Here is a 6,272-nt window from a genome sequence, read left to right on the forward strand (position 1 = left end):
AACTTCCCTTCTCAGTACCTTTTGCAATATCCCTTTCAGAAATTCTGTATCCCTTACTCCAGATGTCAGTGTTTCAGCTATAAAAGATTAAAAGTACTTGTCATTATTTAAACATTTTCTGAGTCTTAGAAAATGCTTAGCTGAAAACTGATTCTCAAGGCCTTCCTTTTTTCCCCCTCTGGCTATTTTAAGGATTCATTTTCTTTGTTCTCAGATTTGCTTCCACCTCCCTGTCACTGGCTTTCTTCTTCTAGGGTTAAGTTTGCCATCTATTTCTAGAACTTCATTCATTCATTTACTTCCTCATTCTATGTTCCTTCCTCTTTTTTCTTTTTGTCTATCCCTCCCACATGGTTTTCTCACCCAAAACCTTTTAATTATGTTTTATCCTAGAACAAAAGTGGAAATTATTTAAATATAGTTCAGTATATTGAAAAATGTCAAAATGTACTCTTCAAAGAATCACAGACTTTCAGATTTTGGAGAGACATTAAAGGCCATCACACCCAATTACCTGAAAAGAGGTTTGTTTTTTTGGACTCTACATATTTGATACAAGAGAGGGCTTCTTGATTGAGGAGGGGTGTAGGTTAGTTGGTAGTGATAGTTACACATGTAATGGGGGATGGAGTAAAATGACAAGCCTTACTTCTGCTCTGTTTAAAATATTATAGAACTTCAATAATCAGGCAACCAGCACTTATTAAGCTCCTACTATGGGCTGAGGCACTGTTCTTAATACTGAGGATACAAAGAAAGGTAAAAACCAAATAAGCAAACAACAAAAACAGCAAAATATGTTCCTGTTCTTAAGTATCTTACAGCCTCATAGCGGCAGACCACTTGTAAACAATTATGTACAAACAACATAACCATAAGATATATTGGAAGTAGTCTCAAAGGGCAGGTACTAAAATTAAGGAAGACTGGGAAATACTGCTTGCAGGAATTGATACTTTATTCAAGATTTGAAGGAAACCAGGGAAACATGGAGGTAGAAACAAGTAGGGAGCGAGGTCAAAGTTGAGAAATGGAGTGTTGTATGTCAGAAAAAGCAAGGAGGCCAATATTTCTGGAATGCAAACTATATGGAAGGGAGTAATGTATAAGTAGAAAGGGTCTGTATGATGAACACTTTTAAAGGTTAAACAGAAAATTTTATGTTTGATCAATGAGGCAAGAGGAAGCCACTGGAATTTGCTGAATTGGGAGGGGTACGTGCTCAAACTTGTACTTAAGACAGAATAGTCAATAATCGAGCAGAGAATGAATTAGAGTATGGCTTTCCTTGAGTCAGCAAGACCAACTAGCAGGCTAATAAAATAGTCTAAGTATGATATAATAAGAGCTTACACCAAGGTGGTTTCAATGTCGGCGGGTGGGGGGGGGTTGATAACAGGACTAGACAATTTATTGTATATGGGTGTTAAAAGAGAGGGAGGAGTCCAGTATGGTAAATATGTTGTGAGACTAGACGAATGGAAGAATGGTGACTCTTTTGACAGTAAAATGGAAGTCAGGAAAAGAGGAGTGTTTTGAGTTTAAGATGTCTATGAGAGGGGGCAGCTAGGTGGCACAGTGGATAAAGCACTGGCCCTGGATTCAGGAGGACCTGAGTTCAAATCTGACCTCAGACACTTGACACTTACTAGCTGTGTGACCCTGGGCAAGTCGCTTAACCCCAATTGCCTCACTAAAAAAAAAAAAAAAAAGATGAGACATATAGTTAGAGATACAGGGCCAGAGGTTAGGAAAGAAGTTAGGATTGCAGAAGTAAATCTGAGAGTCATCTGCATAGAAATGATAATTGAAATTATGTGAGCTTATGAGACCATCATATGCAATAGTATAGAGAGAGAAGAGAGGAGCCTTAAGGGATACTCATGGTTTGTAGGCACGACCTGGATGGAGATGCAGTAAGGGAGACAGAGTGGTGAGACAAATAGAAAAGAATTAGTGGAAGTAGTTTGATGAAAATGTAGTGAAGAAACTATCAAGGAGAAGAGGGTGATTGACAGAGTTAAAGATGCAGAGAGGTCAGGAAAAAGGAAAATTAAGAAATATTAAATATGGCAATTAAGGAACATTAATAACTTTGCGAGAACAGCTTCAGCTGAATGATGAGGTTGGAAGTTAGGCTGCAAAGACAATGAGTGAGAAGGGAAATGGAGGCATTTATTGTAGATAGCCTTATGAAAGAGTTTAATCACAAAAAAAGAGAAGTAATATGGATTGATAGCTAGTAGGGATGTATGGATCAAGTGAGAGTTTTTTGAAGGTAGGGGAGGTATGAAAATGTTTTTAGACAGTAGGGAAATAGATAATAGAAGGAGACAATTGGAGATTAGTGAGAGAGTAGGAATAATAATGGGGCATTCTTCTGGAGAAAATGGACTGGAATAGGATCAGTTCAATATAGACAGGTTTGCTTTGGCAGTGAGAAGGCAACCTTTCATATGAAATGGGTGAAGGAGGAGATGGTAGCAGAAGGTATCTTAATAATATGAGATACTTTTTATTTTTTAAATTTTTTTTTAATTTTTGGTGGGCAATAGGGGTTAAGTGACTTGAGTATGGTCACACAGCTAGTAAGTGTCAAGTGTCTGAGGCCGGATTTGAACTCAGGTACTCCTGAATCCAGGGCCGGTGCTTTATCCACTGTGCCACTTAGCTGCCCCGAATAATATGAGATAAGGAACAGGGGAAAGATAAAGCTTTGGTGAATGTTCTCAATTTTTTTCAGTAAAATATGAGACAAGTTTCTCAGCTAAGAGAGTAGAAGAAAGGAGAGCTGTGGGAAGTTAGAGAAGGGATGAAAAGGGTTTGGAAGTCAATGTGGTGAGTAGGATAATGAATCAATTAGAAAGGTGTAAGAGGATTGCATTGCCTTAATGAAGGCCCATTTAAGGGGGCAGCTAGGTGCCTCAGTGGATAGAGCACCGGCCCTGGATTCAGGAGTACCTGAATTCAAATCTGGCCTCAGACACTTGACACTTACTAGCTGTGTGACCCTGGGCAAGTCACTTAACCCTCATTGCCCCGCAATAAGGGGCAGCTAGGTGGCGCAGTGGATAGAGCACCGATCTTGGAGTCAGGAGTACCTGAATTCAAATCCGGTCTCAGACACTTAACATTTACTAGCTGTGTGACCCTGGGCAAGTCTCTTAACCCCAACTGCCTCACCAAAAAAAAAAAAAAAAAAGATCATGTAACATAAACTTGCAATGGTCCAAGTTAGCATGCAGCAGCAAATAGTAAGAGTAACCCAAGGTTTGTGTTGGGCAGGGCAAGATAAGGCAAGGGACTTGAGAGAAGAGGAAATTTATAGTTAAATTGGTTCACCAAAGGGTCAAGATGGAAAAGGTAGATTAAGACTAACATTCATGGGTATGGTATGGAGATAAAGAATAAGATTTGGGAGTTCAAGGCAAAAGGAGAGGTATAATGACAACAGATTGTGACCAAATACGGGAATGTCACAGTTTATAAACATGAATGGGAAACATTTTTGGGTGATGGCAAGTTCAAGTATATGACCTTGTTGTGTGTATCTTGTTGTTGTTTGTCCTTCCATTCAAAGAGGACCAAAATGACATTATGGTGTTGGGGTCAAGGTAGAGCTTGGAAGATTCTTCCACAGATTGGGCATAAATAGTTCATTTGAATATTAGGGAGGGAGATGTCTCTAGATATGTGCATTTCACTTTTCCTTTGAGTTACAGTGATTCTTCTTTACTCACAGAGCATAGTGCCTTCTTTGATGCAGGCACATCATGCTGGGTGGTCTTGGGCTAGCATCTCCCATGTCACACAATTGATAATAAATTTTTCAAAGAGACCTTGGAAGTGTCCTTTTATTGCTTCTTCTGACCCCCATGTGAGCACTTGCCTTGTAGGAGTTTTCTGTAATAATCTTTTAGGTAAACAAAAAATTGGTATTCAAACAAAATGGGCTGCCTATTGGATTTTCATTTTCTGCAGTGGAGTTTGAACGATTGGAATTCCAGGTCAATAGAGGACCTCTGTGTTTGGTAACTGACCTTGCCAGGTAATCTTCAGAATCTTCCCAAGACAATTCAAATGAAAGAAGTGCATTTTTTTTCTGACATATCTATGGTGGTCTGAATAAATAGGTCATGGGAAATGTTGAAGAAATTGGGAGATTAGGGTATTAGAAGGAGTATCAATATGTATGTTGAAGTCCCCTAGTATGAAGGGAGCAATTGGGGAGGAGAGGAAACATGCATTAAAGAAGGAAGGAGAATGTTTTAGAAGGATGTATGCAATAGTTACCATAATCATGATTGGGTGATTCAGTATGGATTGAGTAGAACTCAAGGGATGAGTGGGTAATGAGTAATGTTGATAGAGGGATATTCTATAAGTGGCAACATAGAGTAAGGAATATTCCAACTCTCTAAACATAACCAGTGAGTTAGGGGGCATGAATAACAATGCAACCAGTGATAGGATAGCAAGGAAAGCTATGTCATTAGAAGGAAGCCGGGTTTAATAGATTGAAAGAGAAAGAGATTACAGTACCCGCACTGGCTGTAGCTGCTTTTTCTGTGATGTTAAGTAGCCCCTAGGATGCTCTAGAAGCTGCCCCTTCCCAGCCGCCGGCTCCCCAACAAGGCGTGAATGACAGAAAGTACACTCCAGTGCATTTAGTGAGGTCAACCTACGTCTTCTTTGCCACGATGACATAGACACAGTGAAGCAGTTCTGTGGTGACTGATTTCCAATAGAGTTCACTGACTCATGGTATCATGACATCACTTCAAATAAGAAATTTTTTCCCTTGCTGCAACTTACAGAGGAGCCATTGTGGGTATGATAGTTGCTAAAATAAAAAGTAGGATAAAGGTGCATAAAGAGGAGTGGTAAAAGAATTCAGAAAGCATGGAATAGGTTCCCTTTTACTTGACAGCCTAAAGGATGACATATCTACCATGGCTCAAGACCACTGAAAAGTCATCTGCCTGCATGTCCTCACCACAAACAATACAGCAATAAACTTCTATAAAAATAGACTATAAGCAATACTACTATCTACCCTATTATTACTCAATAAGAGGAGTCCTCAAAGATGGCTTCACCTATGTACTCTACATCAATGGGGGGCATCCTCCTTGGACAATTTTTGAATACATTTAGCCCATCGGGTCTGCATTACCCAAAGTGAGCCCATGTTCAATTCCACAGCAGAATTATTGCCAGGCCCAGAGTCTTCTTTGCAGCCTTTTGCCATAGTCAAGCATTTCTGCCAAGAGTGGCATCGCGTATAGCAGAGCTGTGTGATTTGTTCAGAAGACCCTTCCCAGAACATACCAAGAGGTGCCTGAGCATCCACACTTATTTTCACCTCAGAGCCTCACCTCTGCACCACAATCAGCCAGCCCTGGGGATGGGCTCAAAAGGTGGAGGTGCCACCTGCTCGGCTGCCAAAGGAGGCGGCTGTGAAGTGAGCCTTGGGGAGCCTAGGATTAGCAGACCAAGGATGATGGTGGAGAGACACATGGAGAGCATTTTGTACCTTTCTGCTCCTGAAGCTATTTACTTCTGTACTGATGCTGCTAACCCTGGCTTCCATGAAAACTCCAGATCTCCTTTGGCAAGTCTGTTCTCTATGGACTAGATGGAGATTTGGCCTGACTTACTGTAGTGTCCCCTTCTCCTCTCTCCTGGGAACAGGAGGATGTGAGTGGACTTTTTCCTTTCCTACCCAGTGTCTTTGCTGGGAGCCACAGAACCTCACAGCAGAAGAGAAGAGCACCTTTCCCGCCTGCTGCACACCCTCCACCCAGCCCTCACTCCACCCCCACTCCCCTGCTGGCTGTCATGAGCTCTCCTTGTGACCATTTAGGTCACCTTTGTTCTGAATAAACTAGCTTGGCCTTAAGGAGGATATGACTTCAGAACAATAGAGCAAGGGATTGAGGGAAGGACAAAGACCCTCCCAGAACATGAAATAACCAAGGCCACCTCATATCTCAGGCTCAGCCCAGGAGGCTAGGTAGAAGCTACTCTTGCCTCATCCTTTCAGGACTCAAGATATCCAGGCACAGAACCTTTGGCATTGTTTCCCAGACCAAACTGTCATGTCATATGGCCCAACTTCTCCAGGAAAGTGGATTCCTGATGAGTTTAGTGTAGGGTGGCTTGATATTAAGGACTCATTCTTTGCTTCCCACTTTGAAGACATACTCTCTGATTTCCTTCTGCCTTTGACTTTGCTTAAAACTGAAGAGAGAGATCACAATTCCTATTTC

The 6,272-nt window shown here is 41.2% G+C and overlaps 1 pseudogene; it reads left to right on the forward strand.

The window, feature by feature from the left end:
• Positions 1-445: 445 nt before the first annotated feature.
• Positions 446-5,301, forward strand: LOC122747389 (annotated as a pseudogene).
• Positions 5,302-6,272: the final 971 nt, after the last annotated feature.

The sequence above is a fragment of the Dromiciops gliroides genome, chromosome 3 (genome assembly GCF_019393635.1).
Source record: "Dromiciops gliroides isolate mDroGli1 chromosome 3, mDroGli1.pri, whole genome shotgun sequence".
Classification (NCBI taxonomy): domain Eukaryota; kingdom Metazoa; phylum Chordata; class Mammalia; order Microbiotheria; family Microbiotheriidae; genus Dromiciops; species Dromiciops gliroides.